Source organism: Meleagris gallopavo, chromosome 1 (genome assembly GCF_905368555.1).
Source record: "Meleagris gallopavo chromosome 1, MGAL_WU_HG_1.1, whole genome shotgun sequence".
Lineage (NCBI taxonomy): Eukaryota > Metazoa > Chordata > Aves > Galliformes > Phasianidae > Meleagris > Meleagris gallopavo.
In genome coordinates this window covers 115,394,441-115,410,682 of record NC_139404.1, presented here as the reverse complement: position 1 = coordinate 115,410,682, position 16,242 = coordinate 115,394,441, and the positions used below count along the sequence as shown (strand labels likewise).

At 37.6% G+C, this 16,242-nt stretch overlaps 1 protein-coding gene across 1 annotated transcript in view; it reads left to right on the top strand.

The window, feature by feature from the left end:
* Positions 1-16,242, top strand: part of LOC109363693 (maestro heat-like repeat-containing protein family member 2B) — a 169,012-nt gene that overhangs the window by 60,160 nt on the left and 92,610 nt on the right. The gene's annotated exons all lie outside the window — the stretch shown is intronic.

Genomic DNA, 16,242 nt, shown 5'->3' with positions numbered 1-16,242 from the left:
TCACAGTAGCTGTCCTGGGAAACAGAAGTGATTAAGATTAACTGAACTGCCCTGAGGACTGTTACTAGGCAAAGTAATTTATTTATTTCCCCTGTGGTCTGCAGGAACATTGATTAACAAGGTAAAAATGCCCTGGACATAATTCATTTGAACAACTAAACCAAAATCAAAACGGTGATCTCTATCCCAGACCACCCAGATTGGTTTGTATGAAAGCAATTTGATTCTGTTGTTTCCTCCTTGCAATGCACTGCCCTAAATCTTCCTGCTGTTGGCTCCACAGCAGCTAACAGCAATTTTGTTCCTTTGCCCAGCTTTGCTCCTTCCAGATAATACTTCTCTTGTAGTACAGTGTTTCTTGTAGCTGCTGCCCCTGCTCTCTTTTGTCACTCTTACAGACAGTTTCTACTCACAGAGGCATTCATACTGTCAAATCTTTTATTAGGTGTGTATGGGGTTGTGAGGGCAGCACAGTACTATCTGGGGGTGTTACTTTAATTCCACTTATTGCATCAAGGCTATGACTTGCATCATTGAAAAATATTTTCTTCTTTAATGATGTTCGGTAATGTGACTTAGGAAATAATGTGAAGATACAGTCCTTACTTGGAGTTCAGCAAATCCAAATGAAATGAGTTTTCTGAGAGAGCAGTACACACTAAAATAACTTCTAAACATGCTAAATGTGTTTATAACTTCTTAAATACCTCTGAGATTAAGCTTCTTAAACAGCCCTGACATGATAAAATGCCTCTTGTTCCCAGGCTAATCAATTGAGTGTGGTTCAATGGAGAGGAACTTACTGCAAGTCTCTGCTGGAGTGCTTGCAAAGGCAGAGACAGCTCTAGCTTGTTTTTCTGGGGCAGTTTTTCTGTGCAGGGGTCCTGATTGCATTCCCCTTCACCTCCCCCCACTCCTCTTTTTTATTATCTTTTCCCTGAGTTATATATGGGAAAGAGTCCTTTTTAGATGAAGCTCTCTTTAAGCTGTATGTGCGTACATCTTGTCAGGAGTCAGCATTCAGGCCATAAAACAAGTGTGGTTTAGATAGAACATAAGTGATGCATGTTTAATGGCTTGGAGAATATTTTTTTCATCTCAGGACAGAGATCAAGAAACATTATGGTCCTGGAGGAAAGCCTGAAGCTAGAATTGAATGGCTGTCTCCTGAAAAGAGGAAAGGGAAATCAACCTTATATACAGATCCTGTTCATCCAAAAATCCAGATTTTAACTAACCTAGAGTTATGTTTGTGCACTGTTTGTTATTCTCTGCCTGCATACATTATGATCCTCCTGACTCTTCATAACTGTTCAGATGTGATTGTAGGACTCGGCTTTCTTGTTTGCAGTCTCATGCCCTAGTCTTTAAATCCAAAAATTCTTGTCTGAAAGCACCTAAAATGTATGTGTGGGAATCTTACTTCCTCTGAAGCAGAGGACAAAGACCTGAATCTATGCCTCTGAGTCAAATACGCACTATTTCTGCATCCTATAGAACATATAGGTTAATTGGTGGAGTAATTATACTCTTGCACTTACTTCTGGTGATATGTAAGAGACATCACATTTTCTTCAAAATATGCAAGGATGTGAGTATAAAATCTTATGAGAATCACAGAATTGCAGAATCATACGGGTTGGAAAGGACCTCTATCACCTGTTAACAGGTTCCCAAGAGTAGATTATATAGAAAAATGTCCAAACAGGTTTTGGTTATCCCCAGAGAAGACAGCCTTTCTGGGCAGCTTGTTCCTCTGCTATGTCACTTTCAAAGTAAAGAAGCTTTTCTTTATTTTCAGAACTTCTTGCATTCCAGTTTGTACATGTTGCCCCTTGTGCAATCTCAGAGCACCACTGAAAAGAGCTGGCCCCATCCACTTGACTCCCATCCTTAAGTTATTTATAAACAGTGGTCAGATCCCCTCTCAGCCTTCTCTTCTCAGGCTGAAGAGCCCCAGGTCTCTCAGCCTTTCATCATAGAGATGTTCCATGTCCCCCATCATCTCTGTGGCTCTCCACACAGAGGACTCTACAAGTTCCCTGTCTTTCTTGAACTGATATGCCCAGAATTGGACTCCGTACTCTGGATGTGGCCTCACCAGTGCAGAGTAGAGGGGGAGAATCACCCCAGAATACCATTGGTCTTCTTGGCCACAAGGGCACACTACTGGCTCATGGCCAACCTGTTGTCCGTTAGAACACTCAGGTCCTTCTCCACAGACCTCAATAATATTTAATTTTATAGAAAAAAAATATTTATTTTATATGATTACATAAATACTGATAACATCATAGAAATGAAGGATTCTGTTTTTCTCAACTACATATACAAGGCAAGAAAGGTAGAATTAATATTTAAATATGATGTACAGGAAAAAAAACAACAAACCTCCTCTGAGAAAAGATCAGCTGTAGTTAGACTAAAAGTATACTTTTGAAGCACTCAAAAGGATTTTATAGTAAAAATTTCATTCCATTTTTAAATATAATTACTTCTGTTACTTCTACTTTAAAACTCAAGTGGAGAAAGAAAAACAGAGAGAACTTTTTAAGAAAAGAAGTATGTGTTGCATATAGAAATACTACCTCAGCTTTCTAGTACATCTTATCATCTTGTAACATTTAGAAATTAGTGCTGAATAAAAACAAAGCAAAGCAGTTATGGTGAGGTTTGTCCTTACTATAATGTAATAATGAAACAATTTCATGTAACTACCAGCAGCTGAACTAGCTCCCTTCAAATTCTCCTCCTAAAATATTGCTAGACCGAGAAATCAAAGAGGCTGATAGCACCTTTATTGCAGGTATGGTTCTCTCAGACCATAAGTTGGTCATTGGTTATGAGCTGCCAATCCGTTTCTAATTAATCCATGATTCATGATGGAGAAAATTTAGGAATAGGATTAACTTCACTCCTATAATACCTTTGTTAAACTCAGAAGGAGTCTTAAATTTCCTAAATTTTTGCTGTATTAAATAATAAAATGTTAAATATAACTTCAAAACTGTTGTTGGATGCTGTTTTCCGTGCCCTAATTTTTAAGGCAGATCATGCTTCTTATTAGTTGAGCAAACTCCAAAATATATACTGTAGCTGGTTGAACAAATATATATAAAATGAAGCTATTGTGTCAGATTTTTATGCATTACCTATTATAATTGTCCATAAATAAAATATTATGCGTTTGCATTTTCAAATCAAGCTGTTTCATAAAAATCCCACATATGAAAAGAAGATAACAATAAAAATTAATAGCAAGGGATTGCTCCAGGAAAATATGTCATTGGAAAGATTATTTGGATAGGATCTTAAAGTGAACAAGAAATATCCTCCACAAACAATTTTATTTCTTATTGACTATTTAAGTTTCTGGGCGGCATTTAGGAAAACACTAAAAATATGAATCTGTAACAACGTTACAGATACTTGTGCTTACTATGTGATGTGCTACATACTATTAAAAGTCTCCTAAAGCTGTTCTCTTATATTTTATTCGTTAGTGATTTTATCTTCTGGTATCATTTTAATTCAGTGATAGCTGACTATTGTACTGTTAGTTCTTCAACACTATCCGATCCTCTCATCAGTCTCATCAATGGATGGTTTTTAGTTTCTCTATAATACATTATCAATATATAGAGTGTCCAAATTCAGTGAATCAATTGAACTGTTTATTTATTTATTTGCTCTTGTCACTTGAAGATTCTAAAAGTGCAGAAGTAAGACTTAAAAATCAGACTTCTAAAAAGACAGTGGGGTAACCACTACTAGTTTAAGAAACACCTGAAATATTGGTGGCACCTACTTTAAGTGGTGGGATTTGTGGCAGTACATAAAAACTGAGTGAAAACATCTTATATTACAGTTAACATAGTGCATAGTTGTTTCTGCATTATTCCTTATGTTTTGAAAATTAAACTGTTTTTTTTACAATATCAGCAGTTATTTCTGTACTTTGTGCTTTCTTTCTTGATTTGGACAACGAGATTTTACTAATATTCGATGTAAACTTCTCTGAGGAATAACACTCAGATTTTTCTATATCACCACTGTCCTTTCTATATTGAACTCCTGTCCCACACATGCACTAAGCTTTTATATTATTTATAGTAATGGGAAGGTCATAGAGGTTGTGACTGTCATGTCTGTTTGGGACCATCAGGACGAAAACTCTAAGTCAACAGAGTCGTTTAGAAACAGAATATTATGTCTGTGCTTTCTGGCATGAAGTATTTACATAAGTGGACACAAAGTGGATCCTCTGGCAGCTACAGTGCATTGCAAACTAATGCCTAATATTTTGTGCAATGACATTCCTCAGTCTTCTTGAATACAGAAGCTTTCAAAACTCCTAAGTCCAAAGTATTTTTGATTATTATATATAATATGCATAGATCAGCAATTTCTGTACTGTGGTACAAAATATTGCTGTTCCATCCATATCTACAGTAAAGTGTAACTAACAATGGAGTAATATCAGTAGAAAATATTCACATCACATTGAGGTACCTCACATTTAGCCAAAGAAAGTATAATTCGAGAAAGAATAATGTTACTGGTTTCAGTAACATCTACTTCTCTGTCAGATTTCAGTGTTTTCTGCAAGTCCTGTTAATTTACTGCCGTGTGAAATTTCTTTAATGTGAAATTAATTTTTTTCTTGTGCTTTACTTTTATTTTCTAGTTCCCCACTAGGAAAAAAAAAAAAAAAAAGACTATCATACATAATGAGAAACTGAATTTTAACTAAGACTTCTGAGGCTCTGAGACATTTTGCCATTTGACTAATGAAATGAGTCTTCATTGAAATGTTGTTTGATTTTCCTTAAGTAAAACAGTTGTTGCAAAAAGCTCACAGAAAATGAATGACATGGATTATTTTAAATAGTACACTAAAAACCAATACCAAAATCTGGATTCTTCAAAATTGTAAAATGACGATGGACTGAAGAAAAAGAAATGACAGTTGGATGTCATGACACTGTGCCACCTGGAGACATAAGGTGGTTCTCTTGAGTATCTGCACAGCCATAGCAGAGAGTTATACAAATCAATTGTGTGCACATTTATGAAAAAGAAGTTGTTATCCTTCTGGACGCAGGAAATGCAGTGCTAGAACCCTATCAGCAGAGGTGGGGAAAGAGAATCGTCGAATCATCAAGCTTGGAAAAGACCTCCAAGATCATCCAGTCCAACAGTCCACCTACAAAAATAGGACAGAGTTCATGGAAATAACTAGAGCCAGCTCAGATTTTTCCTGATTCTTCAGACTGTGGCATGTAGTGTGTATGCAAAAACCTTGATGATCTGAAATGTAATCTCCATTAAATACAGAAACCAAAGTCCTAACTTTCTGCTGAAAACACTGAATATCAAAGTCAAGGGATGTAAATAGAAAATACAATGCATTCCTACTTTGCTGCCCACTATGGTAATACAAAATATATTCATTTTCGGCTAATTGTCAATTGACAAGCTAGCCAGACCCTGGCTGGTATCAGTCATGTGATTCAATGACTGTCTGTAATCACGCACGCATATTCACACCTCCATCCAAATTAAGAATGTATTGTTAGGAAGTGATTAAGAAACTAATTAGACTATCACCCAGGAGGGAAAGCCTATGATACTTATCACGAGATACTAAATTTGTCACTAGCTCTTAGCTTCAGCTGTAGTTTCCAGTTATAGTTGGTATAGGAGATAAAACTCAGCTACAGAAAATGACTAATAAAGTTATATTTTCCTTCTACCCCCTCTGAATTTCTCACAGAACTCTTGGAGACTGAAGGAAATAGTACATAATTTTCAGTGATATATTTTTGAAGACACTGTTATACCAGATCCTCAGATGGTGAACTTTAGGATATCACCCTCATGCCTTCTTAAAGCTCTTTCTGAGACATACCATTTTGTTCATACTGTACGAGAATCAGACAGCAGAAGTCACAGCTGCAGGTTATCTAGCTACTATAGTGTCTGATTGCCTTTTTATGATATTAGAATCTGGTCATTTACACAGATGCATTCCTAATTATTATTATTTTTTTTGTTCATGTCTTTAAACACACAGACTACTTCAAGCAAAATTATTTCTGGTGCTGTATAGGCTTTCTGTCTTACTCAGTAGAGATCTGAGAGATCTCTGCCTTCATGTTGAAATAGGAAAGGCTTATTTTATATCCATAATCCTGCATTGATTAGTTTTAATAGAAATCCCAGAACACTCAGTTCTTCTTTCATTTATTTTACTAGCTAGGCATTTGATTACTTCTATGATAGCTTAAGAAGGCTTTGTCAGCTCTGACTCAACCTTATTCAAACAACAGTTCTATGGTGGGGGTTGCTTCAACTTCAGTTGCAGTCTTCAACTTCTTTCTCTTTTAGATGTTTTGTTTCATAAAGCCTCTTATTTAAGCTGTCCAGATTTTAAGATTTATCTCACAAACACTGCCTCAGACACCTCACTTTCTGCTACAAGAGGTGCACAGACAATAGTGCAGATTTTGAACATATTATTGTGAGCTTTTCAGATGTCTTCTGGCATTCCCCCTGTGGCATGGGCAGCAGTACAGCTAAAATCTATATATTTTAAACAGACAAGAGAAATCTGTTTTTCCAAACAGCCAGTATTAAACATTATCAAACAATCCAAACAGTGGGAATGTAATCAATTTGTTAATGTGAACGTTAAGTCACTTATATTAACAGGGCTAAAGGTGCTTGGTATTTAGTACAGAATTATGCTGACCTGGAAGAGGCTATTTATTTATTTATCATCATGTCTTTGAGAATTGCACCAAAGGGATTAATTTGCTAGGGAATTATTAAGAACTTTTCCTGCATACAAAGTCTTTTAAAATTATATTGTGCCAAATGCTACTGAAATAATTGGGTAGCTGAAGATGACATATACTGCAATAAATTTAGATGGTGCATATTCAATCTAATTTGATACTGGGCATGAGATCAAAAATATATATTTAGTATTATACTCATTTACAGTGAGTGAAACCTAAAAATATAAACATATTAGTATTGAGTCTAGCAATGTGTGAAAGCAGATCTACCTGTTTATTTTATCTTGATCATATGGTATCATAATCAGATTGGACATGCTAATTATGAACTTCTGAATTAGTATAATTAATTTAGATATAACATTTATTTTGATTCTCATAGAGCAATTTCAGAAATCTGCCATGTATTATTTCAGAATTTCTGCTGCAGAATGGTAATTCCTACCTGGTTGTTAAGAATTTGAATACTTCTGAGATTATATTTGGGGGTAAACGTGCAGAAGGGAAAAGAAACTGTTATGAAGCAAACACTTGGTTTCAGGCTTTTATAGAACACAAGATTTTCAATCAAAGGCATGAAACAGCATTTCAGGATACATCTTACTATATTGTACATCAATCAGTTTGACTTGTTGTGATTCCTTAATCATAGAGAAGTGACAGATTGTTCTTGTGTAAGTCAGAACTTACAAATCTGCATGTAGACTCAACTTGACTTTGTGGTATAGAGTGCGTTAACAGAGGTGTACTGTAAAGCTTGCTTTTTGTGAGCCTGTTATATTTATGCCAGTGATGTATGGCTTTTTGTGCATTTAACTTCTATTTCTAGGAAGATCTAGAAGTAGGTGTTACTAGAGCTTACAGCAATTTTTGAACTAGTTGACACTTGCCACGCTATAAATAAACCAAGATAATTGGTCGTTACATTGAAACAGGAAGTAGGTTTTTATAGATCCCACTGGTTGATCCTATCTACATCATGCAGAGATTTTCTAAAGAAAGAAAAGTATCTCCTTCTATTTTGTTTCTTTTTTTTTCTTCATATAACACTATTTACTTTTATTCGTGCACTGAGTTCATAGACCACAAGATTCTATATGACAATCATGGTTCATTCCACCCTTTGCTCAGGAGTAAGCAGAGCAGCTGCTGGCACAGTGAGCAATTACTACATTCCTTTTAGTGCTTGCTGGGAGCTCAGTGCTGTAGCTCTGAACAGGGCTGTGACAGGAACCTTTGTCCTGCCCTTGGAGCGGGTAATGACTGGCTGTTGTGGCAGCAGCTGATGCTCTTTCTGCTGACGGCAAAATCTCTCTTTAATGCAAATGCAATTCTTGATAGAAAACAGTTTTGCATTGTCAGTTGTCAGTTCTGTTGACTTTTCTTTCTTTCCTACCCTTTGAAAATTATTCTTCTCTGTAAACCTGTCAATTTTCTTGTTTTCGTGGATTAACAATTACAAAAAAGTACTTATTCCGCAGGGATAGTTGATGCAGTGCATGAATACTCAGCCATAACGACCTGTGCGATGGTCCAAGAATGCCCCTTCTTTGCCTCAGGTGATCCACCAACAAGGATAGGAATAAAATCTGATTTGTTTTCACATAGTGTGCCCAGCATTCTGATGCTATTGACTTCGGTCAGAATGCTTCAAATTCAGTGTTTGCTATACAGGACTTAGCTTCTTGTTTGGTTGGATTACAGTGAGTATTTGATAGTTGCAACCCTTCATGACTTGGCAGGAAAGGCAGGTCCTACTTCTCTGAAGAAATGTCTCTGTTCTCTAGAAACGCAGTATAACCAGCAAATCCCATAGCAAGGTGCTACATTTGGCAAATTGCTGTCCAAACTAAGTTGGAATACAACCAAAAATGCTCTCTATCCACACATTTTGGTTATATGACAGACTGTGCAGTTAAGAAATCTACCTGATAGGAAGAGCTGAAGGTATCCCTCCCATCCAGACCTGCTGATGAAAATGGTGAATATGCAAGGGAATGTATCCCTGGCTCCACTGAATTAATGCACACATTTGTAAGACTTGAAATCACAATGAATAAAGCTGCAAGATCTGAGCGTATGCGCATTCTCAAAGTTTGCACACAGGCTCAAAATGAGACATAGGGGAGCTTCTGCTAGTACTGTAAAGACTCAATCTGATGTAACTCTCAGCCACAGACAGTTTCTTGCAGTGTATCATACCCTTATCCCCTACCTTGTCATTGAGAAGTTGCTACTGACACCAGAACTACATTAAGAATACAGAAGAACTACATTAAGAATTCTTTGATAAAAGTCTCCAGTATTACTGCATATGGAGAGGAAAAAGGAAATTTGTATTTTGTCTTTTAAAATATATATTAATATTTAAAATGCTTTAAAACACTTGCATACATCTAATAAGTTCTGTGTGCTTTAATAACTTGTATCACAGCTATGCAAAATTCTGTTAGCATTATTTTAGTTCCTTCCTCATTAAATACACTGCCTGCTGAGTTCTCAGAGCAATACTGTACTGAATTTGTTCAGACAAAATGTGGGCAGAAAACGATTTTCATTGCCTGTATAGCACTATACTATGATAAAGTTAAACCCATTACATTTTTGAGTACAATAGAAGAAAATTTTGAACTGTGTTTTATGACTGCGTAGCTAAGCAATGTAGACTCCTGTACTTAAAAAAAAAAAAAGAAAAAGGAAAAGAAAATGCAATAGGAAGGACAATAACTTTAACTGGAATAATAGATACAAACTTGTCTTCAGGGTCTGTAACAGAATCAACAAGCTTTGGTGTAAATACAGTCTCATAATTTACTGTCTCAGTACGAAGGAAAGAATACAGCCAAGGCTGTTTTCTCTCAGTTTTACTGCCAGCAATATAAATCCGAAGCAGTTCCATTAAAGAGCTTGGAGTTACTCTAAGTCTTGTAAGAAATAAGATCAGAAGCTATACTGCTGTATACAAACTGAATCAGAAATGAAAGCCCTGAATTTGAGGGAAAAAGTTTTCTTGGTCCTGTGTTTGCTGTTCCTGAAAAGCTTCCCAATCACGACTGATCTATTTAAAGGTCAGACAGTAAGCTCTCCAACTAAGCAATACATGACTTGATTGCCTGGAGCCCAGAGAATGACTGCTGAAGGAACTGCTTAAAAAAAGTCATCCAGTGGCTCCTGCTGCCATAGGGGTGACTTAAGAGCCTCAGAAACAGCCTATATGTTTGCATTATTATTCTTTTTTTTTTTCAATTTTTTTTTCAATACTTAAGCTAAAGCTAAAGCTTAAGTATTTGGCTTGCTTTTTTTCCCTTTCTACCATCGATCAGACTCCACGTTTTCCACAGATATCTTCCCTCACTTAGAAGTGTTTGAGATTTGTATTGATTGCCGAAGAAAGAAATGTTATTTGAAAAGACGCCTCTGCGTGTGTAAGCCTCCTAGAGAACACTTCAGGATCTGGTGTATCACCATTGAAACTGGAAAGTCACAATGCTTGCTGTCATTCCTCCTCCTTAGACAGCATTTTTCCCCATATGGTCCAAGTAAGCAGGCAGCATAACAATGTGTGGTTCTACCTTCTTTGCTCCCTACCCTGCACTCTCCAGTATTTAACTTCAAATGTTTTCATCAGACCATTAGTTACCTCTTAGATCATTATCTCATTCCCTGCTTTTACAAAGCTGGACACTGTAGGGCTGCACCTTGTTGGTGAGGCCAGTATACCCATGACCCCATGTTCCACTGCTTAAACTCCCATTTGGAGCAACCTGCTCCTGTGGCTTCCTGCCAGTAGGAAAAAGCAGAAAACTTAAATTTCAATTCAGATTAAAAGTTCTGCACATTATAGACATTTAATTGTACAGTGCAAAATACAACTCTTTCTTTAATAAAACTCAGCTCAAAAACTGTGTGCAGATTATAGTGTCGTACATGATACACATTCACTGTTCTAGGCAGCAAGTACTCGATGCAAACCCCATCACTTCACAATGTATAGTGACTGCCATTTTAGACTGTAGTGGAATGTTTAACTCTTTTAAAAATGTTTTTGGTTCACTTTTGCATTACTGTGTTACAATTTTCTTAGATTCCCACTCATTCTAAGGAAAACTGATGTTAGAGTTGTTATAAAAGCATATATGTAGTATTGGAATAGCAGACAAAAAAAATATGTTTATTTTCCATAATTGTTTTTTTTGTTTTGAAAATGTCAAATAATTCTGAGAGTTTTTTAATCCTAGCAGCTGTGAAGAATGAGTAACTTCCATAAAAAAAAAAAAGTTTTTAATTCAGTCTTGCACACATCTGTCAGAGAAGATCGGTGAATGATCCATTGCAAAAAATTCTGCTATCATTTATCTGGTATCAGTAGAGAGGGATGAAGGCTAAAACTGGATCTCTTGATTGCAGTTGCTTGACAACATAATCACGGGTGTCAAATAATGCCATTACTAATACTATCAGACACAGACTTTGGAAAATTATGTTGATAATCAAAGTTATTACTGTTTAGATATGTAAGATTACTTCATTTCTCAGTCTGTATACAGTGAACAATTCTGTGTTATTACTTAGTATGGTTACAAAACTGTATATAATTATACACAGTATTTCTCAAAAATTGTACGAAGCATAAGATAAAACAAAAGTAGGTAATTTTCCAATGATAGACTATTGTTATTAACAAGTTAAAATAAAACAAATTCAAGTATGCTAAAGCAAAGCCTCAGAGGTCCCAACAGCTGTAATGTTCATTTGACATGAAATCTGTGGCCTGCTATAAACAATGGCAACCTCTTATTCACCAAGCTGTAAATCCACAGATGTCTACTTTAGAAGGAGAAATGGTAGGTTCTACTGTGTCACCTTTTGGTCACTTAAACATATTTCCTTTCCTTTCCTACAGCTCCTTTTTTACTGTCATAACTGCTTCCCCATTTGGTCTTAGCAAATGAATAAATTTTCACGTATTTCCTCCTCAGCCATTTAAAAGGTTCGAATGTTTGGCAGAGGATTTACATCTGGACTTTTAAATCCTCACAGGTAATTCCAATTCATTTTTATATGTAACTACAAATCACAATTGGTAGGAATGATATTTGAGGTATTAGAACTTCGTGGGGGCTGGTAACTTTGCTCTATTTTAGGGTTTGTCTTGGGGCTAGGTTGTTATATTAAGCATTATATGTTTTTATGGTTTTATCTCCTTCCCCATTCATATCTAAAGTCCTCTCTACAAGCCCTGCCAGCTCCTGGGAAAGGATCAGTTTCCCCCTTCGAGACAGGTGATACCCATTGGCAGATCTGAGGCCAGGTGCTGAGTAGACCGCCCCACGACCATGGCTGTATCAATAGAGGGGTGGTCAGCAGGATGAGGTAGGGGGTTGTTCCCCTCTTCCCTACCCTCATGAGGCCCCATCTGGAATAATGTGTCCAGGCCTGGGACACCCAGTACAGAAGGGATGTGGAAGTTGGAGTGGCCAGAGTGTTGGAGTGAGTCCAGAGTAGGGTCATAAATCTGATCAGAGGGCTGGAACACCTCTCCTTTGAAGAGAGTTTGGGAGAGTTGGCTTTATTTAGATTGGAGAAGACAAAGCTCCAAGGAAACTTTCAGTACTAGAGGGGAGCTAATAAGCAGGATGGAAATTCACTTTTTACAGTCTGATAGCTATAGGAAAAGGGAGAATGTCTTTAAGCTAAAAGAGGGGAGATTTATGTTAGATGTTAGGAAGGAATTCTTCATACAGAGTGTGAAAAGCTGTGGGTGCCCCATCCCTAGAGGTGCTCAAGGCCAGGTTGGATGGGGCCCTGAGCAGCCTGAGCTGGTGGGGGGCAACCCTGCTCATGGCAGGGGTTGGGGCTGAGTGATCTTCAGGGAGCCTTCCAACGTAGGCCTTTCTATGATTCTATGATTCTGTACTTCTGGTAAGTGTATACATATGAACATGATTTATATGTCAAGAAAGCCACTAATTTGAACAGCATGCATATTCTCTACTCAAAGCCAGGTAGCAAAACTTGCTCCCTCAGACTACTGGAACAGTCTTGATATTATTACAGAGAAGCCAGATGCCTGCAACAATTTCAATTTAGCTGAATTCTCTGCAATGATTGTCAAAAGGGCACTTCTGAGGCAAAACTGTTGTGACATTTTGATTTTAGCATCTATTAATTTTATCTTTCTGCCTTCTTCAGTTTCCCCAGTGCTTGCTTTAGCCCACAAGAAAGGCCAGAATGACTTGTGCAGCAAATGTTAAAAGCTGATTTTAAACATAGGTAATACATTTAATTGAGTACATTACACATATTCCCCATAGTAATAGTGCTTCCAGCAAGCTGCTGATCAAACTCTGACTGTTCCACTACAAAGATTGTTTTTTGATCTGTGGAAAACCCAGGCTGTTGAAAGCGCAGACTCCGTCCATCAGTTATTAGGCAAGCAAAAGACAATTTCTGGGCTGGATGCTGGGAGTGCAGATGGATGAAGTGGAGAGCATGGAGGTTCTCTAGAAGTGGGTTCATGTTACTGATGGATGTTTCAAAGTGTTGAGATGTGTGCACACTGACAGTTCTTCATTGGTGGTGGTCAATGCAGCTAGGTGTGCCTGAAGTGAGAGAGGTGAAAGGGCAGTCTGTTTTAAATGGACCATGTAAGAGGAGAGTAAGGAAGACAGGTGGCTTTTTGGTGCAGAAACACAGGTGTCTTCCTGGTACAGAAAGCAGGATCGCAGAAAGGATAAGAACATTAAATGTGGTTCAGCAGATATACTGGGAGTCCATGATCATTTGATTGGTAATTTTTATATTCTGCTTATCTTCTCTGGGGCAATTACGGCATCTGAATGGTGTGCAGATGGGCCTTCATATCAGAGAACTATATGTGGAATCTATTACTCCTTTTATATATTTACTGATCTCTATGATGACTAATATGTTGGTGATATTACTAGCAACATAAAATCCTTGAAGAATTACAACACTTCCTTTAGCAAAATATTTACTTTTCCTACTGCCTTTTGGTTGTCAATAATTCTGTGTAATCTGTGTACTGTTGTAATCTGATTTGGATAAACTGTGAAGCAGATGGTTCCCTTTTCTACAGGCTCTCAGACTAGGACTAATTGAAAATTCCCATGAGATATAGAGAATTAAGCTTTGCTCTTACAACCAACATAATAGAACTTTCTCATGTGTACAATTGAAAAAACAATACTCACTGAAAATGTATAGAATCATAGAGTACTTAGAATTGGAAGGGACCTTTGAAGGCCATCTAGTCCAACCCCCCTGCAATGAATGGGGCCACCACTGCCAGATCAGGTTGCCGAGGACCTGATTCAGCCTGGCCTTGAAAGTCTCCAGGGACAGGGCATCAACCACAACACTAAATAACCTGTTCCAGTGTCTCACCACCCTTACTATAAAAGATTTTTTCCTTATATATAATCTAAATCTACCCTTTTTGATCTTGAAGCCATTTCCCCTCTTTTTTATCACTACAGATCCTGCTAAAGAGTCTGTCCCCTTCTTTCCTGTAGCTCTACTTTAGATACTGAAAGGCTACTGTCAGGTCACCTCAGCCTTCTCTTCTCCAGGCTGAACAGCCCCAGCTCTCAGCCTGTCCTCATAGGAGAGGTGTTCCATTCTGTGGATCACTTCTTTGGCCCTCCTCTGGATGCCCTCCAACAGGTCCATGTCTCTCCCGTACTGAAGACTCCACATCTGGATGCAGTACTCCAAGTGAGCCCTCACAGAGTAGAGGGGCAGGATCATCCTCCTTGATCTGGTGGACATGCTTCTTTTGATACAGTCCAGGATATGGTTTGCTTTCTGGGCTGTGAGAGCATATTGCTGGTTCATTCCAGCTTCCTCCTCAGCAGTACCCTCAGGTCTTTTTTTTTTTTTTTTGGCATATCTGCACTCAATCCTTTCATCTTACAGTTTGTATTGGTAATGGGGGTTGCCTTGACAAGGGTGCAAGACCCTGCACATGGATCTGTTGAACCTCATGAGGTTCACCTGAGCCCACTGCTCCAGCCAGATCCCTTTGCTGAGTTTCAGATGCACCGGAGACTGGTGACTCTTTATAGGTCTGTTCTTTGGTTCTGCAAATCTGTGCTCCTGTATAGCAACTTGTGTTTAGTTACTGCTCCAAATGGTTTGACCTTTTGCTGTAAAAAGACACTTTCGCGCAATTTCCAATTCAGTAAGGAAGTGTCTAACAGTTTCCAGTCCATATGAGCATGTATACATACATATGAGCATGTATATTCCCACTCCAAATGAGATCATATATTTTCTTTTCTCCCACTCTGCCTGATAGCATTGAGAACTATTTTTGAAGATGAAGAGAAAGTGGAGAAGAGAGAGCTTTTACTAAAGTTAGCAACTCTTTCCTCTAGAGAAATATAGATTGTGCAAAAAGAATGGGATGAAGCTGTTGTTAATGGCCATTGTTCTTCCTGTTCTGAACATGAGATCAGAGTATGTCTTCTCCTTAAGAGCTGGTCTTTGGGCCTTTTATAATCCTTAAAGCTTACAGCTTTGATTTCAAATATATTTGTGTTTGATTATCATTTAATATTGGAGATGGTAAGATATATCTTAGGAGAACTTTTCCTCTCCAGTTCTAAATACTCTAATCTTTGTACTTCGAATCTTCAATAATACAATTTTTCATGAAGTTCTGTTGTATGAGAACTGCTGAATCACGGCCTGAACTTCTGATTGACCACCTGAGGCAAGCAATGAGTCCACCCTGGGAGCACAAGTGAAGGCAAATCACCTGTGCTACCTGAAGGGGTGGAGCCTGGCTACACCTCTCTTAGACCTCATTTAAGAGCTGACTACCACTGGGGAAGGATCTCTTTTGGAGATTGCTCCTCTTGGAGTCTTCTCAGCAAGCTCGGGACGCAAGGTTAAGCTTTCCATCCTTTTTTCTTTAGTGTGATAACTTGTTTAGCCTGACTTTCTTGTATATTTCTTAATTATAACATCGATATATACATTGATTGTACATTCTGTGAATAATTTATGTATTTTTTTTTCTTGTTTCCTCTTCAAGGAAGTGTATCTACATGGGCACTCTCTCATTGCACTAGGGAATGATTGACTAGTAAACAGTTTGAGAAATTTATATTTTCTTTGAATTTTTATTGATGAACTAAAATGTAGTCTGATTGGCAAAGACCTATACAAATATTTATGCACGCTGACAGAAAAAGGCCATCTCTTGAGCAGAGAGTGTTGGTAAAAACTACCCATGAAAAATGAAGTGTGATACTTTATACCTCATTATTTACTTGAGTACCTGAAAGCACATAACAGTGGATTTTGAAAATATCTCTGTGCACTCTTTTCCTGTTTAGGAAGAGATGGAAATTGCTTCTCAAAGAGAGGAAAGACTATCTTTGTAAGCAGATGTGCCAGGCTACAGATGAGA